Source organism: Coregonus clupeaformis, chromosome 27, assembly GCF_020615455.1.
Source record: "Coregonus clupeaformis isolate EN_2021a chromosome 27, ASM2061545v1, whole genome shotgun sequence".
In the NCBI taxonomy this organism is placed as follows: domain Eukaryota; kingdom Metazoa; phylum Chordata; class Actinopteri; order Salmoniformes; family Salmonidae; genus Coregonus; species Coregonus clupeaformis.
In genome coordinates, this window is record NC_059218.1 from 7,607,147 (window position 1) to 7,633,237 (window position 26,091).

A 26,091-nucleotide genomic window follows, 5' to 3' on the forward strand; every position below is an offset into this window, starting at 1 on the left:
TGAAAAAAATGCACAGGGGCGGAGCTTGGGTGGTGTGCCCGAGCGCTGGGAAAGTACAGCACCTATCCCAGCCTCCGACGCGTCCACCTCAACCGTGAAAGCCAAGGAGGGATCCGGATGAGCCAGCACTGGAGCCGAGGTAAACAGGTTCTTCAGATGATTGAACGCCCTGTCCGCCTCAGCTGACCACCACAGACGCACCGGTCCCCCCTTCAGCAACGAGGTAATGGGAGCCGCTACCTGACCAAAGCCCCGGATAAACCTCTGGTAGTAATTGGCAAATCCCAAAAATTGCTGCACCTCCTTCACCGTGGTTGGAGTCGGCCAATTACGCACGGCCGAAATGCGGTCACTTTCCATCTTCACCCCAGATGGACATGTGGTACCCTAGGAAGGAGATGGACTCCTGAAAGAACAGGCATTTCTCCGCCTTGGCATACAGGTCATGCTTCAACAGTTGTCCAAGTACTTTACGCAGCAGGGACACATGCTCGGCCCGTGTAGCGGAGTATATGAGAATGTCATCAATATACACCACTACACCCTGTCCGTGCAGATCCCTGAAAATCTCATCGACAAAGGCTTGGAAGACTGATGGAGTATTCATCAACCCGTATGGCATGACGAGGTACTCATAGTGTCCTGAGGTGGTGCTGAAAGCCGTCTTCCACTCATCTCCCTCCCGAATACGCACCAGATTGTACGCGCTCCTGAGATCCAATTTCGTGAAGAAGCGCGCCCCGTGCAGTGATTCCGTCATACATGCTACCAGAGGTAAGGGAACGCTGTACTTGACAGTGATCTGATTAAGCCCACGGTAATCAATGCACGGGCGTAACCCACCATCCTTCTTCTTCACGAAAAAGAAACTTGAGGAAACAGGTGAAGTGGAAGGCCGAATGTATCCCTGTCTCAGAGATTCTGAGACATATGTTTCCATAGCCGCCTTCTCCGCCTGTGACAGAGGATATACGTGACTCCAGGGAAGTGCAGCGCCTACCTGGAGATTTATCGCACAATCCCCCGGACAATGGCGTGGTAATTTAGTCGCCCTCTTTTTACTGAAGGCGAGAGCCAAATCGGCATACTCGAAAGGAATGTGCACTGTGGAGACCTGGTTTGGACTCTCCACCGTAGTAGCCCCCAAGGAAACCCCTACACACCTCCCTGAGCACCGACTGGACCATCCCTTGAGAGCCCTCTGTTGCCAGGAAATAGTGGGATCATGAGTGGTTAACCAGGGAAGTCCCAACACCACAGGATACGCAGGAGAATCAATCAGATAGAGACTAATCATCTCCTCATGACCCCCCTGCGTCCTCATTAAGAGTGGTGCGGTAACCTCCCTGATTAGACCTGACCCTAGCGGGCGACTATCTAATGCGTGGACAGGGAAGGGCATATCAACACCAACAGTAGGAATCCCTAAACTATGAGAATATTGACGATCAATAAAATTCCCAGCTGCGCCTGAATCGACTAGCGCCTTATGCTGGGAATGAGGAGAAAACTCTGGAAACACAACCTCTATACACAACTGACCAACAGGGAGCTCTGGGTGAGTCGGGTGCTTACTCACCTGAGATGGTCGACCAGTGCTCTGCTTACTGCCTCGACTCCCTGGGGACCCTCCCCAGCACCGACCCGCAGTGCTCCATGAGGGTAGAGTCGGAGGTGCTGGGGGATGGAATGAATGGGCCCTGATCAGAACGTCCGCGGGTTTCCAACAGGTTATCCAGCCTGATGGACATCTCCACCAGTTGGTCCAGGTTGAGATTGGTATCCCTGCAGGCCAGTTCCCGCCGAACGATAGTGGTCGATCAGGGCCCTCTCATTCCATCCGGCGCTGGCTGCCAATGTCCTGAACTCCAGCACAAAATCCTGGGCGCTCCTCCTCTCCTGTCTTAGGTGGAACAGACGCTCGCCCGCTGCTCTCCCCTCCGGTGGATGATCGAATACCGCCCGGAAGCGGCGGGTGAAATCCTCGTAGCGGACCGATGTAGCGTCAATTCCTCCCCACTCGGCGTTGGCCCACTCGAGCGCCTTCCCAGACAGACAGGAGATGAGGGCGGACACGCTCTCGTATCCCGAGGGCGCCGGGTGAATGGTTGCCAGGTAGAGCTCTACCTGGAGAAGGAAACCATGACACCCGGCTGGTGTACCGTCATATGCCCTCGGGAGCGAGAGCCGAATCCCACTGGGCCCAGGTGGCGAAGGGGTGGACTGTGGTATGGGTGGTAGAGTGGTTGGAGGAGGTGTAGGCAGGCCACCTCTCTCCCAACGGTCCATGGTATTCATCACCCTCTCCATGGCGGTGCCGAGAGCCTGGATGATACTCTCCTGTCGTTGAAATCATTCCTCCATCGATTCGGACTGACTGGCTGTACCTGCTGACTCCATAAATGGTGCGTGGTTCTGTCACGAGTGTCAGTGTAATGCGGTGGTTCGAAGTCAGGCACAGGACACAGAACTCGAAGAAACGTACTTTACTGAAATAAGTAAAGAATGCAACACAGAATACCTCCACACAGGGAGGAACTAACCCGCTCACCAACGACACACAAAACGAAAAACAACCACGCACAAAACACATTGGGAGCCACTGGGTTAAATAGGGAAGGAGTGATCACAATAATGGGCAACAGGTGTGTAACAATAGACAACAGGTGCAACATAGAAACATAGAACATAGATCGGCAGCAGCTAGTATTCCGGTGACGACAAACGCCGAAGCCTGCCCGAGCAAGGAGGAGGGGCAGCCTCGGCAGAATCCGTGACACCAATACAGGTGACCAACAGCTAAAAACAGGAAGTAGTTTGCCAGAAGCAGATCTCCATGACCTTTATTACCAGGAAAAACACGCCCATCCCCCATAACCCTGCCTCCACGTCAAAGAGTACCAAAACTTGGTGCAGAGAAAAGATGACTTGAAGGAAGGTGGAAAAAAATGGTCATCGCAAGGACAAGAACCAAGAGTGAAAATAAGTTGTTTGACCAAAGAAACTTTAAGATTGGATGCAAACATCAACTGAATGCTTTCAAAATAATGTTCAATACATTTGAATACGTTTCTTTTTTCATACAATTCAATTATTACATTTCCAGTTTCAACATTCGCATACAATATTTTTTTTCTTTATTTCCTTTTTTCTTTTGGGCCAATTCTTTTGAACTCAAATTGGCTACATACAGCCCATCCTCCCGCCCACCTGCACCGCACCTCACCTAGCATCTGTTGAGAAGGGGGGATTCTCTTGATACTGCGATGCGTGCCTTCAAAGCTGAGATCTATGCTGGGAATTGGAAGTGGGAGAATATGAGGAGGTGTGGATGGTGTCCTTGGAAAGACTGCTTGTTTTCGCTCTGTCAGCCACGCTCATTAGTATAATACTATTATTACAGAGTTTAGTGTTTATGTTTTTCGCATGAGCCGCTTTACTATCATCAGCTTGTCTGTGAGTGTCATCAGAAACATGGAGAAGACGAGGAATAAACAACGACAAAATAAATTAAAGAGAGTGAGTGAGAAAGGAGGAGAGATGGGAAAATTACACACGGGTGTCAGCAAACACCTGACCACACATGTAGTATGTGCGTGGACACAGACATGCACAACTACACACACACACACACACACACACACACACACACACACACACACACACACACACACACACACACACACACACACACACAGTCATGGCCTCCGATTTAAAACAAATCCAGACCACCAAAACCTATTTAAAACAAAGCACACTACTGTATCTGCTGCCTCCTTCTTATGGAACAGTAAGAGACTAAAGGAAGTTTTCAGAATCAAACTGAAGTCATCGCTCATCACTCCATCAGTCAACCTGGCCACACGTGGTAAGGTAAGCATGACCAAATATAAGCAAACTCTTATAGGCCAGATTTAGGCCATCACAGAGTCATCCATATACTCTTACAGTAGGCTAATAATAATAATAAAAAACTGAGAAAATATGAATATTTAAAAGCAGAACAATAATAAAGAAGTCAATGGAGGTGCAGAGAAGTAGGAGTTATCTCCTGTATGATATTTCCCAGAGATGTATTTATTGAGCACCAGTAAATGTTCCTCTCTGCGTTTTTTAGTAAAAGACCACCGAGAATTAGACCTTGTACTTATTGCCTTGTTAACTATGGCCGAATTTTGACGCTCTCTCTCTCTCTCTCTTTTTTGAAACACTCTCTTTCATGCGCAAAAACATGCGCACACACACACACACACTCTCCCTCCGTCTCTCTCTCGCCCTCCCTGCCTCCCTTTCTCTCCCTGGCCTGAGGCTGGGGTAGCTCTGTGCTCTCCATCTCTTCTATGACTAATGATGTTCTCTCAATGTTTTAGCAGTAAAAGTTATATTAACCCCTGTCCTCTGGCTGATCTCAGCTCGTCTTACCACACCGCACCAGTCAAACCCTGAATTATGTACCAATACACACACACACTGATATTTTATACAGTATACACACATAAGTTTAAACACATAGAGAGATATGCAGATACACACATATACTCACACACACACACACACACACACACACACACACACACACACACGTATACAGGCATACACACACACACAACAGGGATTAGTATGGTGCACTATAGCCCTCCTTGTAATTATACTACAGAAGTGTACAACTGATGGATATCAAGGTCAACCTATGTCACCCTGTGCAGCTGTACAGCTATAATTGCGCTGTCCTTTTTAAACCCATGCTTTTAAGCCTCACTTATTCATAACTTACTGTATGTAATTTAGAGTGGTGTAAAGTGTGACATACAGTGACATACAGTACTGTGTGTGTGTGTGTGTGTGTGTGTGTGTGTGTGTGTGTGTGTGTGGTGCAATTATGTATATTCAAAGTTTGTGGGGCGGACATAACGTCTCGAAGGGAAGGCTGATATCTGAAGTTTACCCCACCTGTTCCCTACTCACCCCATTATTCTACACACACACACACACACACACACACACACACACACACACACACACACACACACACACATCCAGTAGGCCCTCAAGGAAAACAGATCTTCAGTAACCCAGTACCCTGGGAGGCCAACAGGCCCTGTATGGGGCCCGAGCACAGAGGAGGTGTCCCGCCAAAACTCTCTCATCCCTCCATCGCTGCTGTCCCTTTCTCTTTTAACCCTCTCTTCTTCTTTTCCTTCTTATCACTTTCTCTTTTCTTTTTGGAGCCGTTCCATAACTGTCGAATCCTCTTCTCTTCTTCCTGATTTCACCCCTCTATGCCTCCCACCTTCCATCCCCCCATCCCTCCCCAGGCGTTCATCCCATCTGCGGCGTTCATTGCTAAGCTGACATATGAAATTGTTGTAAAACGGTCATATGGATCATTTAGCTATTTGACTTTAAATGTTAGGACCCCTTTAGGTATTAAAAAAATATATAAAAATATAGATTTTGGCCTTTAGTAACTAAAGCCCATAGAAACGCATTGAATAACACATTCATAAATGGCAAAAAGGACAGTCAAAAAAGTAATAATAAGAAACAAGGTTTTGAAGTGTCTGTCCTAAATCTAGAGATGTAAAAAAAAAAGCTCTGGAAACTCCTCAGCAATCTACACACAATACCCCATAATGACAAAGCGAAAACAGGTTTTTAGAAATTTTTGCAGATGTATTAAAAATAAAAAAACTGAAATACCTTATTTACATAAGTATTCAGACCCTTTGCTATTTAAATGTTTTACATTTTAGTCATTTAGCAGACGCTCTTATCCAGAGCGACTTACAGTTAGTGAGTGCATACATTATTTTTTTCATACTGGTCCCCCGTGGGAATCGAACCCACAACCCTGGTGTTGCAAATGCCATGCTCTACCAACTGAGCTACATCCCTGCCGGCCATTCCCTCCCCTACCCTGGGCCAATTGTGCGCCGCCCCATGGGTCTCCCGGTCACAGCCGGCTACAACAGAGCCTGGATTCGAACCAGGATCTCTAGTGGCACAGCTAGCACTGCGATGCAGTGCCTTAGACCACTGCGCCACTCGGGAGCTCAGGTGCATCCTGTTTCCATTGATCATCCTTGAGATGTTTCTACAACTTCGAGTCCACCTGTGGTAAATTCAATTGATAGGACATGATTTGGAAAGGCACACACCTGTCTATATAAGGTCCCACAGTTGACAGTGCATGTCAGAGTTAAAACCAAGCCATGAGGTCGAAGGAATACCAAAAAATGGGTACCAAAAGGGTACCAAAAGGGTACCAAAAAATGTCTGCAGGATTGAAGGTTCCCAAGAACCTGATAGTCACTCTGATAGAGCTCTAGAGTTCCTCTGTGGAGATGGGAGAACCTTCCAGAAGGACAACCATCTCTGCAGCACTCAACCAACCAGGCCTTTATGGTAGAGTGGCCAGACGGAAGCCACTCCTCAGTAAAAGGCACATGACAGCCCGCTTGGAGTTTGCCAAAAGGAACCTAAAGAAACAAGATTCTCTAGTCTGATGAAACCAAGATTGAACTCTTTGGCCTGAATGCCAAGCGTCACGTCTGGAGGAAACCTGGCACCATCCCTACGGTGAAGCATGGTGGTGGCAGAATCATGCTGTGGGGATGTTTTTCAGCGGAAGGGACTGGGAGACTAGTCAGGATTGAGGAAAAGATGAACGGAGCAAAGTACAGAGAGATCCTTGATGAAAACCTGCTCCAGAGCGCTCAGGACCTCAGACTGGGGCGAAGGTTCACCTTCCAACAGAACAACGGCCCTAAGCACACAGCCAAGACAACGCAGGAGTGGCTTCGGGACAAGTCTCTGAATGTCTTTGAGTGGCCCAGCCAGAGCCCGGAACCCGATCAAGCATCACTGGAGAGACCTGAAAATAGCTGTGCAGCAACGCTCCCCATCCAACCTGACAGAGCTTGAGAGGATCTGCAGAGAAGAATGGGAAAAACTCCCCAAATGCATGTGTGCCAAGCTTGTAGCGTCATACCCAAGAAGACTCGAGGCTGTAATCACTGCCAAAGGTGCTTCAACTAAGTACTGAGTAAAGGATCTGAATACTTATGTAAAATAAATATTTCCATATTTTTATTAGTAATCAATTAGCAAAAATTAAAAAAAAACTATTTTTGCTTTGTCATTATGGGGTATTGTTTGTAGATAGGTGAGGGGGAAAAAACAATTGAATCCATTTTAGAATAAGGCTGTAACTTAACAAAATGTGGAAAAAGTCAAGGGGTCTGAATACTTTCCGTAGGCACTGTATATATACGGTACCAGTCAAAAGTTTGTACACACCTACTCATTCCAGGGTTTTTCTTTATTTTTACTATTTTCTACATTGTATAATAATAGTGAAGACATCAAAACTATGAAATAACACATATGGAATCATGTAGTAACCCAAAAAGTGTTAAACAAATCAACATTTATTTGAGATTTGAGATTCTTCAAATAGCCACCCTTTGCCTTGATGGCAGCTTTGCACACTCTTGGCATTCTCTCAACCAGCTTCATGAGGTAGTCACCTGGAATGCATTTCAATTAACAGGTGTCCAATGTTAAAAGTTAATTTGTGAAATATTTTCTTCTTAATGCGTTTGTGCCGATCAGTTGTGTTTTGACAATGTAGTGGTGGTATACCAAGTCCATATTATGGCAAGAACAGCTCAAATAAGTAAATCCGGAAAATTTCAACAACTTTGAAAGAACTATGTGTTATTTAATAGTTTTGATGTCTTCACTATTATTCTACAATGTAGATAATAGTAAGAATAAAGAAAAACCCTTGAATAAGTAGAGATGTGTCCAAACTTTTGACTGGTAGTGTATATATACAGTGGGGAGAACAAGTATTTGATACACTGCCGATTTTGCAGGTTTTCCTACTTATAAAGCATGTAGAGGTCTGTGATTTGTATCATAGGTACACTTCAACTGTGAGAGACGGAATCTAAAACAAAAATCCAGAAAATCACATTGTATGATTTTTAAGTAATTAATTTGCATTTTATTGCATGACATAAGTATTTGATCACCTACCAACCAGTAAGAATTCCGGATCTCACAGACCTGTTAGTTTTTCTTTAAGAAGCCCTCCTGTTCTACACTCATTACCTGTATTAACTGCACCTGTTTGAACTCGTTACCTGTATAAAAGACACCTGTCCACACACTCAATCAAACAGACTCCAAACTCTCCACAATGGCCAAGACCAGAGAGCTGTGTAAGGACATCAGGGATAAAATTGTAGACCTGCACAAGGCTGGGATGGGCTACAGGACAATAGGCAAGCAGCTTGGTCTGAATGCAACAACTGTTGGCGCAATTATTAGAAAATGGAAGAAGTGTATCAAATACTTGTTCTCCCCACTGTATATATATTTTTTATACATATTTAACCCCTTTTTTGGGTTAATATGAGGTTTTTATAGTGTTATGGGGAACAAGGTTAGAGTTAGTGGATAAGTGACGTGGTGCCACAGAGTCTGCATTCCTTATGTCAAAGGAGATTACTGATGTTGATCTTAGAATTATTGATGGACAGGATATACTGACTTGGGGTAAAGCATCAGTTGTCAGAGCACATTACCGATCACTGCACCTGTACACAGCCCATCTGAAATTAGCCCACCCAACTACCTCATCCCCATATTGTTATTTATTTTGCTCATTTGCACCCCAGTATCTCTATTTGCACATCATCTCTTGCACATCTATCATTCCAGTGTTAATACTAATTGTAATTATTTTGCACTATAGCCTATTTATTGCCTTACCTCTATAACCTGCTACATTTGCACACACTGTATATATATTTTCTGTTGTATTTTTGACTTTATGTTTTGTTTTACCCCATATGTAACTCTGTGTTGTTGTTTTTATCGCACTGCTTTGCTTTATATTGGCCAGGTCGCAGTTGTAAATGAGAACTTGTTCTCAACTGGCTTACCTGGTTAAATAAAGGTGAAATTAAAAAAAGTAAAAACATTCACGATTTATGTTACAATGACTAGTTAGCGTGAACAGCTGTGCTGGGATGAAGTCGGGGTAAACAAATATTTGGCTCTTGGCAGGTCACGTGATCAGACCAGCAGATCACGTGGTCAGGCCAGCTTGCTTTAATTAGTCAGCAGCAAACCGCACAGATTTCAGGGGCCATTTTTCTGAGTGTGCACAACCGGAGAGTGACGAGGCAGAAATTGAGAACGGAAATGCGTGGAAAATTCAGATCAACTGCAGAGGGAGAGAGAGAGAGAGAGAGAGTTAATTAATGTTTACATTTAACTATGAAATTAGGAATGCCTGGCTGGATCTATCTGTAGGCCTATATATCCTTGGTGTAGCCTGGCTTTCCACAGTATCAAAATCAAATCAAATTTGATTTGGGGTACCGGTACCGAGTCAATGTGCGGGGTACAGGTTAGTCGAGGTAATTTGTATATGTAGGTAGGGGGTAAAGTGACTATGCATAGATAATAAACAGTGAGTAGCAGCAGTGTAAAAACTAAGGGGTGGGGGAGTTTCAATGTAAATAGTCCGGGTGGCCATTTGATTAATTGTTCAGCAGTCTTATGGCTTGGGGGTAGAAGTTGTTAAGGAGCCTTTTGGACCTATACTTGGCGCACTGGTACCGCTTGCCGCGCGGTAGCAGAGAGAACAGTGTATGACTTGGGTGACTGGAGACTTTGACCATTTTTGGGGCCTTCATCTGACACCACCTAGTAACCACTGTAAGTCGCTCAGGATAAGAGCGTCTGCTAAATGACTAAAATGTAAATGTAAATGTATAGGTCCTGGATGGCAGGAAGCTTGGCCCCAGTGATGTACTGGGCTGTATGCACTACCATCTGTAGCACCTTACGGTCGGATGCCGAGCAGTTGCCATACCAAGCGGTGATGCAACCGGTCAGGATGCTCTCGATGGTGCAGCTGTATAACTTTTTGAGGATCTGGGGACCATGCCAAATCTTTTCAGTCTCCTGAGGGGGAGAAGGCATTGTCGTGCCCTCTTCATGACTTTCTTGGTGTGTTTGGACCATGATAGTTTATTGGTGATGTGGACACCAAGGAGCTTGAATCTCTCGACCCGCTCCGCTACAGCCCAGTCGATGAGAATGGGGGTGAGTTCGGCCCTCCTTTTCCTGTAGTCCACGATAATCTCCTTTGTCTTGGTCACGTTGAGGAAGAGGTTGTTGTCCTGGCACCACACTGCCAGGTTACTGACCTCCTCCCTATAGGCTGTCTCATTGTTGTCGGTGATCAGGCCTACCACCGTTGTGTCGTCAGCAAACTTCATGATGAAGTCGTGCTTGGCCACGCAGTCGTGGGTGAACAGGGAGTACAGGAGGGGACTAAGCACGCACCCCTGAGGGACCCCCGTGTTGAGGATCAGCGTGGCAGATGTGTTGTTGCCTACCCTTACCACCTGGGTGCGGCCCGTCAGGAAGTCCAGCATACAGTTGCAGAGGGAGGTGTTTAGTCCCAGGGTTCTTAGTGATGAGCTTTGAGAGCACTATGGTGTTGAACGCTGAGCTGTAGTCATTGAACAGCATTCTCACATAGGTGTTCCTTTTGTCCAGGTGGGAAAGGGCAGTGTGGGGTGCGTTTGAGATTGCATCATCTGTGGATCTGTTGGGGAGGTATGCGAATTGGTGTGGGTCTAGGGTTTCCGGGATTATGGTGTTGATGTGAGCCATGACCAGCCTTTCAAAGCACTTCATGGCTACCGACGTGAGTGCTACGGGGTGGTAGTCATTTAGGCAGGTTACCTTCGCTTCATTGGGCACAGGGACTATGGTGGTCTGCTTGAAACATGTAGGTGTTACAGACTCGGTCAGGGAGAGGTTGCCAGTTGGTCCGCGCATGCTCTGAGTACATGTCCTGGTAATCCGTCTGGCCCCGCGGCCTTGTGAATGTTTACCTGTTTAAAGGTCTGTCACGAGAATTTATATCTCTAATTAATCAAACGTAATGCTTTGAATAATTCCCAGAGGGTGTAAGGCTCTGGTTTTAATCATGAATTAAACGAAGGTCCGCAACCAACAAGAATGATCTGTATGTTTTAATCATGGAGAGCTCTGCCGCCAAAAAACATACATACAGCTTTTATATCCCTTGACACACAAAGGCACTTTGCTCCGCCCACCTTTAAACCGTTTCTTAGTCCCCTTCACCCTGGAATGCTTTCTCAACAGTTCCTAACCTCCCCCCTCTGTTAGTGGGTTGACACTACATTATAACTCTAACATCGTTCACACATTTATACTGTATTTGGGGTGAAATCCTTTAGTCATTATTCTTAAAATACAAATTAATCTATCAAGGTCTTGCTCACATCGGCTATGGAGAGCGTGATCACACAGTTGTCCGGAACAGCTGGTGCTGTCATGCATGCTTCAGTATTGCTTGCCTCGAAGCGAGCATAAAAGGCATTTAGCCCGTCTGGTAGGCTTGTGTCACTGGGCAGCTCGCGGCTGGGTTTCCCTTTGTAGTCCGTAATAGTTTGCAAGCCCTGCCACATCCGACAAGTGTCAGAGCCGGTGTAGTAGGATTCAATCTTATTCCTGTATTGACGCTTTGCCTGTTTGATGGTTAGTCTGAGGGCAGAGCGGGATTTCTTATAAGTGTCCGGATTAGTGTACCGCTCCTTGAAAGCGGCAACTCTAGCCTTTAGCTCGGTGAGGATGTTGCCTGTAATCCATGGCTTCTGGTTGGGATATGTACGTACAGTCACTGTGGGGATGACGTCGATGCACTTATTGATGAAGCCAGTGACTGAGGTGGTATACTTCTCAATGCCAATGGATGTATCCCGGAACATAGTAAGGGCAAAATGTTGGGTTTACAAACCAAGCTCACATGCTATGGGGACAGGATTGCGCCTTATGTAAAATTTGCTATCTTCTCAAAGCATGAGGGGTCCACAACCGTACAACTACACTTTAAGCAGCAGTACATACATTTCTATATCATGCTCTAGTCTCACCACCAAGTCCACAGCACTTCAATCTTATTCTCCAATCAGGAACTGAGCTGGATTTCTGGCTAATCACTTATAGAAATCAATCAATTAACTACCAGGAAGAAAACAAAAACAGTTTAAATAGCCTACCCTATAGCTTCCATTGAGTAAGCCCCACATTTTTTGTAACTTATTATTCATGTGTGTTGTTACTGGTGAACTACTATTGAGCCCCAATATACCAAAGTCTGGTATGACCTTTAAATGTAAATCACGCTGTAACGCATATCTTCCGAGGTCCAGCCTGAATCTAGGCCTAAGAAAGGAATAATAACCAAGCCAGCACTGTATGGTTCGGGTTGGCGCAATAGTGTGCTAAGGGTATATTCATTTCCTTTTTCATTTGTAACCCTATTTCGGTTGAATAAATTAGTCGAGAACCATGTTGACATTTTCAAAACCACCAATCAGCTTCCAGTTCCTTTAAATAACCGAACACCAAAATTATTAACTAATTATTTAATGACTTGGACGATCGTACAAGCAATAATGACATTGACACATTATGTGACAAAACTGAAAACAATTGGCCAAAACATCCGTGGACACTCAAACCAAAAACAAAACAATCTTAGAATCGCTGAAGAAATGAGTGTCTCAAATCATCAAATGCAGAGATACACACACAAATCACATTTATATCATACCCCCTTCCTCTCTGTATCAAAAGACTCAAGGTCCCAGTGTTGGGTAAGAGCTATACATCAGGCCACTCACAGCAAAGCGCAAGTGCTTGTCCATGCAATATTTATCTAAAACAAGGCTCACCTATCCCTGTAGACCAGGGTGGTGTTCATTAGGGCATGCAATGGAAAACATTTCAAAATATTACGCAATGGAAAATGAGCGTTTCTTATTGGACAAGTCCAGGTAGTTCCTCCCTCTTTCAGTCTGTTTCCTCCATTTAGAGCCTAATGAACATGACCCAGATCAGCATTTGTACATTTACAGAAATAAATAGAGAGGTGCACATGCTTTCAGTATTGCATTGAGAATTACTGAAATCTTTCCGCAACGCACGCACATAACCAAATCGAGTCACTGATTATCGTGGTGGCATCATTAGCAATTTGGCCAGGGTATTTCTTGTCTAAAGGCAGCTTTGGGGTTGGTGTGTGTGCTAATATTGGGGTGGAACATTCATCCACAAGGATTGTTGGGAGTTTTGTCTCTCCGTCATACACAGGGTTTCCTTCCATGGCCGTCAGGGCTTCACGGGCTGGATTGAGAGGAGACTGCCAAACTTAAAGCGCTGAATGACAGGGAACTTCTAGAATGAGATGAGGAGAAAGAAAGGAGGGGGAGGGGGTTACAAGGATTAATATAAATAAAAAGATTATGGTCAAAGAGAGAGAGAAAGACAAATAAGACAAAGAAACATGGGGGGATTAAAAAGAAAGGGAGATGCGGCATCAAGAGAGATGAGGAGAGGGAGAAAGAGATTGGTTTAAACTGTGGGAAATACATAACAAGAACAGAGAGCAAGTGGTACAGTCTGCTTTACTCTAGCCCGATTTTGGTTGTCCATACCAGTGTTTGCCAACCCTGGTTCTCGAGTACCCCCAACAGTACACATTTCTGTTGTAGCCCTGGATAAACACATCTCATTCAGCTCATTGAGGGCTTGATGATTAGTTGACAAATTGAATCTGGTGTGCTTGTACAGGATAACAATAAAAATGTGTACTGTTGGGGCTACTCGAGGACCAGGGTTGGGAAACACTGCTCCATACCAGCCAAAGCAATAGCTATGGACTGAGCAAGTGACCTTGGCCATTCAGAACCATTAACCATTCTATGGTTTGGTCTAGGTAAGATAACACAAGGGGAGAGTAGCGTTAGCATGAGCAAGTATGGCATTAGCGACTGGAGATACCACAGTGTTGCTAGCGTTAGCCCTTATCAGCTCACCTTTCATCTCCTCCGCAGCTGCCCGTCCACAGCTCAATTACCTCTGATTGTTACAATTTGGTCGCATTTACATTTGTCTAAACATTGAGCATTGTATCTGCCTTACGTGTAGATAGCTAGCCACTTTTACACCCAATGAGACATTTCTATTTATGCTCTCAATGGATTGGATGTCTCAAGGGCATTGAAGTGGGATGTTTTTCAGACTACATTTGTAGTGCGTAGCATCAATTGTTGTTTTAATTTAGATTGTTTGCGAGACATGAGTTTCTCTTTTTACTTGCAGAACGAGCATTGCTTCGCCGATACTTCAGTCGATAGATGTGCAAGCGCACACATCAATCTCATTAGATTAGCAATTCTGCCTCCCGAGTGGCGCAGCGGTCTAAGGCACTGCAGTGCTTGAGGCGTCACTACAGATCCGGGTTTGATCCCGGGCTGCGTCGCAGCCGGCCGCGACCGGGAGGGTCATTAGGCGTCTGGGTTAGGGGAGGGTTTGGCTGGCCGGGATGTCCTTGTCCCATCGCGCTCTAGCGACCCCTGTGGCGGGCTGGGCGCATGCACGCTGACACGGTCGCCAGTTGTACGGCGTTTCCTCCGACACATTGGTGCGGCTGGCTTCCGGTTTAAGCGAGCAGTGTGTCAACAAGCAGTGCGGCTTGGCAGGGTCGTGTTTTGGAGGACGCATGGCTCTCGACCTTCGCCTCTCCCGAGTCCTTATGGGAGTTGCAGCGATGGGACAAGGATACCAATTGGATATCACGAAATTGGGGAGAAAAAGCGCTAAAAAATAAAGCAATTTTGTGTTACGTAAAGCGCAATTTTTACTTTCAGGTCTATTGCCACAAAGTTGAGCAATGCATGACCAAAAGACATTCCAATAATCTACAAATTACCCTCCATCTTATTTGCACTAGCTAAGGTTGCTCTCTTTAGCAGTAAATAATAACCAAGTTGGTATACTGTACTTGTGCGGTTGGCTAACCATGTGGTAGGCAAAAACAATTAATATTTCTCCTGTCAACGCTCTACTCTTTAAATGTTGGTGTGAAATTGTGCTCTTTCATTTGAAGTCTTGTGCAGATTTATTAACCAGCCAACTTCCCGCTCAGATCATTGGAATATATACAACTTTGATAAATAAAATGTGAGTTTGAGTACAGTCATTTTGTTTCGTACTCAAATTCAAGCCCGTTTCTGCAATCGTGTGATCGCTATTGAAAACAAGTAAATGGAGATGGCTTTCACCTGGCCAGTCGTTCACACTCCTAGAGGTGATAGACTGTTGGAGTGATTGCATTGGCCAGTTCCAAATTGACCACTAGCCCCTAGTTATTGTTGATCTGAAACAGTTGGGTGGGTATCAGCAATATGGTAACTACACCCTGCCCTCTAACGGATTATTAACATTACTTCTGCTTACTACATTTTAGTCATTTAGCAGACGCTCTTATCCAGAGCGACTTATAGTTAGTGAGTGCATACATTTTCATACTGGCCCCCGTGGGAATTGAACCCACAACCCTGGCGTTGCAAGCGCCATGCTCTACCAACTGAGCTACTACTTTGTAGTTAGACATTGCCAACATCTCCCCTCATGGGCGTTTCTTCCGAACAGCCTGTAAAATAGCAAGTTGGTTGCTAGCTCGCTAGCAAGAGCTTTCGTCAGCTGATTGCTAGCACAAAGTCGTAGCGCAAAGTCACGTCACGTTTTTCAAAAAAATTTGCAAATGCTAAGAGTAAAAAAATGTAGTGCACAACCTTGGATAGCACTTTATTTTACAGTATTTACCTGGTATTTACTTCAATATTACAAGGTATTACATGGTAATAAGATAACAATACCCAATAAAAACTATTTTTGTTTCTTTGTGGTTCATACAACAGGCACCGTGAGATAATACACTGGTACCCAGTATCAGAGGAATCTAATGTAAGTACTTGTTCAATCAGCATTTGTTCAGTCTTTGTCAATTGACTTTATAAAGTCTGTAAATTAACACACCAAAAAAACACCCACCCCAGTGTCAGGATGAACATTTGAACAGAACATATTTTCTGGGAGTTGCATGTTTTGTTGTTGAGCCCTGGCAAAAGTGGAGAGATTGTGAAAGGCCTGACGAGGGAAGCGAGCAGCAGGCTATAGGCAGGGTAGGGGTAGAGAGGAACTGAGAAAAAAAGAGGGAGAGAGACTGAGAGCATGGAGCCGATCCCTATGTGGGGCCGGGGGAGGGAGAGTGGAATACAAGCCGTTGATGGCTGCTCCAGCCTGGGACAGATAGAGAGAGGGAGAAGGGGAGGAGGTGGGAGAGAGTTAGCAGACAGCTTGGTCCCTCAGCTCTGGGAAGACTTGCAGGCACACTCTCAAAACCACAGGATGTGGGCTCAGGCAGGAGAAGGGGGTGGGACCAGCGCTGCACACACGCACACACAGTTCTGCTCTCTCAGTTCCTCTCTCGTTTAATCCTTGCCTGCCTCTCTCTGACTTGTCAATAGAATCATTAGACATTTCTCTTCATAACAAATTTGTTCTTATAATAGCACCACAAGATAGGACATGACTCAAATGTATACTGACATACAGTGGGGAAAAAAAGTATTTAGTCAGCCACCAATTGTGCAAGTTCTCCCACTTAAAAAGATGAGAGAGGCCTGTCATTTTCATCATAGGTACACGTCAACTATGACAGACAAAATGAGAAAATAAAATCCAGAAAATCACATTGTAGGATTTTTAATGAATGTATTTGCAAATTATGGTGGAAAATAAGTATTTGGTCAATAACAAAAGTTTCTCAATACTTTGTTATATACCCTTTGTTGGCAATGACACAGGTCAAACGTTTTCTGTAAGTCTTCACAAGGTTTTCACACACTGTTGCTGGTATTTTGGCCCATTCCTCCATGCAGATCTCCTCTAGAGCAGTGATATTTTCGGGCTGTCGCTGGGCAACACGGACTTTCAACTCCCTCCAAAGATTTTCTATGGGGTTGAGATCTGGAGACTGGCTAGGCCACTCCAGGACCTTGAAATGCTTCTTACGAAGCCACTCCTTCGTTGCCCGGGCGGTGTGTTTGGGATCATTGTCATGCTGAAAGACCCAGCCACGTTTCATCTTCAATGCCCTTGCTGATGGAAGGAGGTTTTCACTCAAAATCTCACGATACATGGCCCCATTCATTCTTTCCTTTACACGGATCAGTCGTCCTGGTCCCTTTGCAGAAAAACAGCCCCAAAGCATGATGTTTCCACCCCCATGCTTCACAGTAGGTATGGTGTTCTTTGGATGCAACTCAGCATTTTTTGTCCTCCAAACACGACGAGTTGAGTTTTTACCAAAAAGTTCTATTTTGGTTTCATCTGACCATATGACATTCTCACAATCCTCTTATGGATCATCCAAATGCACTCAACAAAACTTCAGACAGGCCTGGACATGTACTGGCTTAAGAGGGGGACATGTCTGGCACTGCAGGATTTGAGTCCCTGGCGGCGTAGTGTGTTACTGATGGTAGGCTTTGTTACTTTGGTCCCAGCTCTCTGCAGGTCATTCACTAGGTCCCCCCGTGTGGTTCTGAGATTTTTGCTCACCATTCTTGTGAGCATTTTGACCCCACGGGGTGAGATCTTGCGTGGAGCCCCAGATCGAGGGAGATTATCAGTGGTCTTGTATGTCTTCCATTTCCTAATAATTGCTCCCACAGTTGATTTCTTCAAACCAAGCTGCTTACCTATTGCAGATTCAGTCTTCCCAGCCTGGTGCAGGTCTACAATTTTGTTTCTCGTGTCCTTTGACAGCTCTTTGGTCTTGGCCATAGTGGAGTTTGGAGTGTGACTGTTTGAGGTTGTGGACAGGTGTCTTTTATACTGATAACAAGTTCAAACAGGTGCCATTAATACAGGTAACGAGTGGAGGACAGAGGAGCCTCTTATAGAAGAAGTTACAGGTCTGTGAGAGCCAGAAATCTTGCTTGTTTGTAGGTGACCAAATACTTATTTTCCACCATATGTTATGATTTAACTGGATAGAACCCAAATGCAGACAAGTACACCAAGCCAGAGAAGTTTTAACAGGTTTATTATAATGTTCAATAGTCCAGGTTTCCAATAAATGGGGAAGAGCAAGTCCAGGTTACAGGGAGGGTACAGATCCAGGTCAGGGCAGGTGTGGTACCGTAATGTCCTAGTGTCCGTGGTGAGTCCAAAGGAGAGGCCCGATAGTGGAGAGCAGGATGGTGGTGGCAGGAGTGAAGCGGAGGCAGGAGTCAGGTTCCAAATATCTGTGGCACAGGAGAAAAAGTAAATAAACAGTCCAAAAAAACACAAGAGCGAAAACAGACAGGTTGAGTCGGCAGCGAGACTAACATGGTTGTCTTGACTATGATCTGACGATGAGTGGAAAGTTTGACCGGGTCTTAAAGGCTGAGGTGATTATGGTGAATGAGCTGCAGCTGGAACCCTGACTCCCGCACACCAGACTTCACTCCTGCAATCAAGGACAGACAGAGGGAAGGGGGAGAGCAGAGAGAGAGCTACCTAGCAGCAGTAGGCCTAACAGTACCCCCCCCTCTACGGACGCCACCTGGCGGCCGACAGGGTTTATCAGGATGTAACCTATGAAACTCACGAACCAGAGCAGGATCCACAATGAAGCTCCTGGGCACCCAGGAACGTTCCTCAGGACCATAACCCTCCCAATCCACCAGGTACTGGAAACCACGACCCCGGCGGCGAACATCCAGAAGTCGCCGGACAGTGTAGACCGGACCCCCACCCACGATCTTGGGCGGAGGAGGGGGACGAGAGGGCGGGCACAAAGGGCTAACCGACACAGGCTTAATCTGGGAAACATGAAAGGTGGAATGAACCCGTAGGGAGGCAGGAAGCTGTAGCTTAACCGCGCAGGGGTTAACAATAGACAGTATCTTGAACGGTCCTATAAAACGAGGCGCCATCTTCTTCGACTCCACCTTCAATGGAAGGTCCCGTGACTTCAGCCATACCTCTTGACCAGGAGAGTAACCGGGAGCCTGGGACCGGTGACGGTTGGCTTGCCTCTGCATGTACGCCGAAGCTCGGGACAGAGCTACCCTGGCCTTCCTCCAGACCTTGCAGCAGCGGCGCATGTGGGACTGCACCGAGGGTACCGCAAGTTCCCTCTCTTGGGAAGGGAACAGGGGAGGTTGATAACCCAGAGCACACAGAAAAGGAGACAAACCAGAGGAAGCGTTAGTCAAGGTGTTATGAGCATATTCCACCCAGGGGAGCATGGAGCTCCATGACCCAGGGTTAGACCCAGTGACACAGCGAAGTGCGGTCTCCATCTCCTGGTTCGCTCTCTCGGCTTGCCCGTTGGTCTGGGGGTGATATCCAGAGGACAGGCTGGATGTAATGCCCAAAGCTTTACAGAAAGCTTTCCACACCTGGGAGACAAACTGGGGACCCCTGTCAGAGACAATATCCGTGGGTAGACCATGAGAGCGGAACACATGTTCAACCAAAATATCAGCCGTCTCTCTGGCAGTGGGCAGTTTAGGTAGGGCCAAAAATGAGCGAACTTAGAAAAACGATCAATCACCGTAAGAATGACAGTCTTACCAGATGAGGGGGAAGTCCAGTGACAAAATCCATAGCGATATGCGACCAGGGCCGGCTGGGTATAGGTAGAGGTCGTAGATGACCAGCGCTGGCCTGGGTGGAGTTCTTACTTCGTGCACATACCGTACAAGCAGCAATGAAGGCTCGAGTGTCCGCCTCCATCGTGGCCCACCAGAACTTCCGTCGCACAAAGTCAAGGGTCCGCGAAACTCCAGGGTGACAGGTAAGGGGAGACGAGTGAGCCCACTGAAGTACCTGGGAGCGAGCAGACTCAGGGACAAACATCCGGTTAGGAGGACCCCTCCCAGGGTCAGCTTGATGATGTTGAGCCTGTCTAACAATCCCCTCGATGTCACATGTGATGACTGCAATACTGCAGGTAGGAGGCAAAATGGGTTCAGGGTTACTACCAGTATCAACAGCCGAATGAACACGAGACAGGGCGTCAGGCTTGACGTTGCGTGACCCAGGACGGTAAGACAGAGAAAAATTGAATCTCCCAAAAAATAGTGCCCACCTGGCTTGACGGGGGTTGAGCTGCTTCGCTGACTGGAGGTAAGCCAGATTCTTATGATCCGTCCAAACGATGAAGGGTTGTTCCGCCCCCTCCAACCAATGTCGCCACTCCTCGAGAGCCAGCTTAACGGCGAGCAGTTCACGATTTCCAACATCATAATTTACTTGTTCTTAATGGTGATGTTGTTAAGTCCACGGTAATCAATACAGGGTCTGAGGGTCTTATCCTTCTTAGCAACAAAAAAGAATCCCGCTCCTACAGGTGACGAGGAAGGACGCATAATACCTGCCGCCAAGGAGTCCCGAATGTAGTTCTCCATAGCCTCCATCTCCGGCCGGGAGAGATTGTACAGGCGACTGCTGGGGAGCGGGGCTCCTGGCTGGAGGTCAATGGCGCAGTCGTAAGGCCGGTGAGGAGGAAGAGAAGTAGCTCTGTGTTTGCAGAAAACGGATGCCAGGTCATGATACACGTCAGGAACAGCAGAAAGATCCATGGACTCCAGTGGAGGTTGAGGCACAGTACTGGCAGGAGTCTGAGCAGAACACAAACAATTCACATGACAAAATGTGCTCCATGAAACAATGCTACCTGTCACCCAATCAATGTGTGGATTGTGTTTTATGAGCCAGGGGATACCAAGGACCAGGGGAGTCTGTGGGCAGTCGATAATATGGAATTGAATGTTCTCCTGATGATTTCCCGACACTCTAAGACAAACAGGAACAGTCTGATGGGTAATGCGGGTCAACAATTGTCCATTTAGACCCTTAGCCTGCAGCGGACAGTCCATAGGAACAGTCTCCAAATCCATTTGTTGAGCCCACTCTATCCAAAAAGCTTTCGTCGGCACCAGAGTCAATCAGCGCACTAACAGAGAAATTCTGGGACTGCCACTGGAGGGATGCCTGGAGCAGAATGCGGGGAGAAGAGGAAGAATCCGCTGCTCGGCTCACCAAAACTTCTCCCATAAATGATGAGCCGGCCCTTTTCCCCGGACGAACTGGGCAGGAAGGAACGAAATGACCAGCTTCTCCACAATACAGGCAGACCCGAGCCTGAATACGACGTGCACGCTCCTCTGAGGACAACCGTGCACGACCCACCTCCATGGCTTCGGGTTCAGTGCTCCTCGTATCGACTCGGGAAGACACGGCTCTCCGTAGGGGACGATGCAGGGAGGAGCTTGTTGATGACAGACAGGTTGCTTGGAACTAACACTCCTCTCCCGGCGGCGCTCCCGAATCCGATTATCCAACCTGATAGTGAGTGAAATAAGATTATCCAGCGTAGGCGATTCATCATATGACACCAATTCATCTTTTAAAGTCTCAGACAAAGCATTGATGAACACTCCTTGTAATGCCTCGTCATTCCAACCACTCACTGCTGCTAAAGTCCGAAACTCCACTGCCATCTCCGCCACACTACGAGCCCCCTGCCGAAGAGAAAACAACCGTTTCGCAGCCTCCTTGCCTCGTACGGGGTTTGTCAAAAACCTTCCTCATCTCCGTGGTGAAGGCCACGTAAGCGTTGCAAATGTCCGACTGACTCTCCCAGACCGCGGATCCCCAGGCACGAGCGGAACCGCTAGTAGAGTTGATAAGGTAGGCAATACGGGCTCTTTCTGAGGCGTAGGTGAGGGGCTGTTGTTCAAACACTAACGAGCATTGAGTCAAAAAAATCGCCACAGGTTCCCATGTTCCCGTCATAGCGCTCTGGAGCAGGAACAAAAGGCTCTCTGATCTGGGCTGAAGGGGTAGTAAGAGCAGACACTTGATTGGTGAGTAATTGAACCTGATTAAGCAGCACCTGACTGTCCTCAGCAATCGTCTTAAACAGGGTATCATGTTGGCCAAGTAGAATGCCCTGATTGGCTATGGCAGTCCAAATTTGAGTGCACTCTGGGGTGGTATCCGAGCTACTGTCTGCTGGGTTCATGTTGGTCAGATCATACTGTTATGATTTAACTGGATAGAACCCAAATGCAGACAAGTACACCAAGCCAGAGAAGTTTTAACAGGTTTATTATAATGTTCAATAGTCCAGGTTTCCAATAAATGGGGAAGAGCAAGTCCAGGTTACAGGGAGGGTACAGATCCAGGTCAGGGCAGGTGTGGTACCGTAATGTCCTAGTGTCCGTGGTGAGTCCAAAGGAGAGGCCCGATAGTGGAGAGCAGGATGGTGGTGGCAGGAGTGAAGCGGAGGCAGGAGTCAGGTTCCAAATATCTGTGGCACAGGAGAAAAAGTAAATAAACAGTCCAAAAAACACAAGAGCGAAAACAGACAGGTTGAGTCGGCAGCGAGACTAACATGGTTGTCTTGACTATGATCTGACGATGAGTGGAAAGTTTGACCGGGTCTTAAAGGCTGAGGTGATTATGGTGAATGAGCTGCAGCTGGAACCCTGACTCCCGCACACCAGACTTCACTCCTGCAATCAAGGACAGACAGAGGGAAGGGGGAGAGCAGAGAGAGAGCTACCTAGCAGCAGTAGGCCTAACACCATAATTTGCAAATAAATTCATTAAAAATCCTACAATGTGATTTTCTGGATTTTTTTTTCTCAATTTACAGGCCTCTCTCATCTTTTTAAGTGGGAGAACTTGCACAATTGGTGGCTGACTTTTCCCCACTGTACACTAAGTCGTATTTGAGAGAGTATTAATGAACAACATTTTATTGATATTTTCTAATTTCTTTCTTCCTTTCCACTTGGGAGGACTATACTTCTGTTTGATTGACCTTGTCTAAACTAGGGCTGAGACGATAACACGAAGCAGACCAAACTTTTTGGTCCTTTAAAAACCTGCTGTATGTACAGTGCATTCAGAATGTATTCAAACCCCTTCCCTTTTAAATGTGTGTAGGTCGCAAATGGCTCTTCCAAATGGACAATGACCCCAAGCATACTTCCAAAGTTGTGGCAAAATGGCTTAAGGACAACAAAGTCAAGATATTGGAGTGGCCATCACAAAGCCCTGACCTCAATCCTATAGAAAATCTGTGGGCAGAACTGAAAAAGTGTGTGCGAGCAAGGAGGCCTACAAACATGACTCAGTTACACCAGCTCTGTCAGGAGGAATGGGCCAAAATTCACCCAACCTATTGTGGGAAGCTTGTGGAAGGCTACCCAAAAAGTTTGACCCAAGTTAAACAATTTAAAGGCAATGCTACCAAATACTAATTGAGTGTATGTAAACTTCTGACCCACTGGAAATGTGATGAAAGCAATAAAAGCTGAAATAAATCATTCTCTCTACTATTATTCTGACATTTCACATTCTTAAAATAAAGTGGTGATCCTAACAGACTACAAGACCATGGTGCTTGCCTACGGAGCTGTGAGGGGAACGGCACCTCCGTACCTTCAGGCTCTGGTCAGTCCCTACACCCAAACGAGGGCACTGCGTTCATCCACCTCTGGCCTGCTGGCTCTCCTACCTCTGCGGAAGCATAGTTCCCGCTCAGCCCAGTCAAAACTGTTCGCTGCTCTGGCACCCCAATGGTGGAACAAGGTCCCTCACGACGCCAGGACAGCGGAGTCACTCACCACCTTCCGGAGACATTTGAAACCCCACCTCTTTAAGAAATACCTGGGATAGGATTAAGTAATCCTTCTACCCCCCCCCCCCCCCTCCCCCCCCTTTTTGTAAAGTGGTTATCGCACTGGCTATAAGGTGAATGCACCTATTTGTAAGTCGCTCTGGATAAGAGCGTCTGCTAAATGATGTAAATGTAAATGTAAAACAGGGAATATTTACTAGGATTAAATGTCAGGAATTGTGAAAAACTGAGTTTAAATGTCTTTGGCTAAGGTGTATGTAAACTTCTGACTTCAACTGTATATGCACACAGCAGTACAGACACACACACACACACACACACTTATACAAAATCACTAGGCAAGCGTCCTCATGCATGTTCACACGCAGACATATATACACACCCTCACATCATGTACTTATGTAACAACCCCGCCCTCCCGGTGCTACTGTACACACACACACACACACACAAAGCTTTCTAAGGCAATCAAGGTCATTTCGAAGTGTCTTTCTGCTGTTCCCATTTTCCTCTGGTCTATTGGCGGTGAACTCTCAACCCCAAATGCTTCTCAGCTTCAGTGTGTGTATCTGTGTGTGTGTGTGTGTGTGTGTGTTGATTTTTTACGTTCTCGTGTGTGTGCGTTTGTGGATGCGTGTGAGCGTACGTGCATGTGTGTGTATGGGAGCGGGGGAGTGTGCTTGTTTTGCTTACCCTAAAAGCACAGTCCCTTTGGCATGTCCCATGCTCCATCAGATGTTACAGCAGAGAGAGTTTCCATCTGATGTTATCTGGAATACAAGTCCAAAACAGCAGTGAAAATGGACAGGGAATAGATTGAATGTACATTACAAACTTCAGAAGCTTTTACTGTCACAATAATGTTTTCGGTAACAATGGTGAGATCTAAAGAGAGTCCGATGAGCAGGTTAGCGTTTTTCATTATGAATCTTGCCCTGGAGGCAGCTCTGCAGAGTGATCACTAGCAGGCACAGCCACAAAATTATCAAATCTGATTTTAAACCTAACCCTAATCCTAACCTTAACCCCACCTCTAACCCCAATGCCTAACCCTAACCTTAAATTGTTTTCATACATTTTTACAATATAGCCAATTTTGACTTTGCAACTGGCCTATAAAAGGGGAAATTTCTCAGTTCTGCCTCCAGGACAAGACTCATGACAATAAACATCAACCTGCATCCAATGAGAAGAATTGAGAATTAGAGTCAAACTTTCCCTTTGCTTTGAATGAGTGAAGAGCTGTGACTAGGCTGACAATTATCTCGGTCAACAGATCATTGAAGGGGAGTTCAGTTGTAGATGAATTGAGTCCATAAAAGAGAGCCAGAGATAAAGAAAGAGAGAGGCTTGGTCAGGCGAAGATCGTTTGAAGGAGACGCACGTGCACATAATTATTCCGGTGACCAGATCATTGAAGGGGTTCCGTTAAAGATTTACTGAGCCCATAAAAGAGAAAGACGTGATAGAGAAAAAGGGGATTGGTGAGGTGAAGATCGTTTGAAGAGACTCACTCATGCACGCTCCGGAAGACTGCACTGCACCCCAGGAAAATCGATCCTCCTCCTTCAGAGTAAAGAAATTGATGAAGCGGGAACATAAAGGCAGTCATGTCCAATTAGCTCTGCTGAATTTACAATGGGAGGAGGGAGGGAAGGAAGGAGGAGAGGAAAGGGGGAGGAGCAGGGAGATGGTGATGAAGACATCAGGCGAGGCCATTGGCCTGCTGATCAATGACCCGGAGTGTGTATGCGTGTATGCGTGTGTGTGTGCCACAGGAGGTTGGTGGCACCTTAATTGGGAAGAACGGGCTCATGGTAATGGCTGGAGCGGAATAGGTGGAATGGTATCAAATATATCAAACACTTGGTTTCCATGTTTGATGCCATTCCATTTGATCCGTTCCAGCCATTATTATGAGCCGTACTGCCCTCAGCAGCCTCCACTGGTGTGTGTGTGTGTGTGGATGTGTATTTGCACATACAGTGCATTCAGGAAAGTATTCAGACCCCTTCCCTTTTTCCACATTTTGTTACTTTATAGCCTTATTCTAAAATTGATTTAATATAAAATGTTCCTCATCAATCTACACATAATACCCCATAATGACAAAGTGAAAACAGGTTTTTATATATTTTTGCACATTTATTACAAATAACATAAGTATTCAGACCTTTTGCTATGAGACTCAAAATTGAGCTCAGGTGCATCCTGTTTCCATTGATAATCCTTTAGATGTTTCTACAACTTGATTGGAGTCCACCTGTGGTAAATTCAATTGATTAGACATGATTTGGAAATGCACACACCTGTCTATATAAGGTCCCACAGTTGACAGTGCATGTCAGAGGAAAAACCAAGCCATGAGGACAAAGGAATAGTCCGTAGAGCGCAGAGACAGGATTGGGTCGAGGCACAGATCTGGGGAAGGGTACCACAAAGTTTCTGCAGCATGGTCTCCAAGAACACAGTGG

The 26,091-nt window shown here is 46.1% G+C and overlaps 1 protein-coding gene and 1 long non-coding RNA gene across 4 annotated transcripts in view; one reads left to right on the forward strand and one right to left on the reverse strand.

Annotated features, from left to right (window-relative positions):
• LOC121541431 (netrin-G2) overlaps positions 1–26,091 on the forward strand; it is a 158,661-nt gene that overhangs the window by 49,196 nt on the left and 83,374 nt on the right. The window lies entirely within an intron of this gene.
• LOC121541434 lies at positions 12,471–25,323 on the reverse strand. The gene is made up of 3 exons (XR_005995756.2): positions 25,132–25,323; positions 24,311–24,387; positions 12,471–13,296 (listed from the first exon to the last, which is right to left on the reverse strand). It is a non-coding gene; the product is annotated as an uncharacterized LOC121541434 (long non-coding RNA).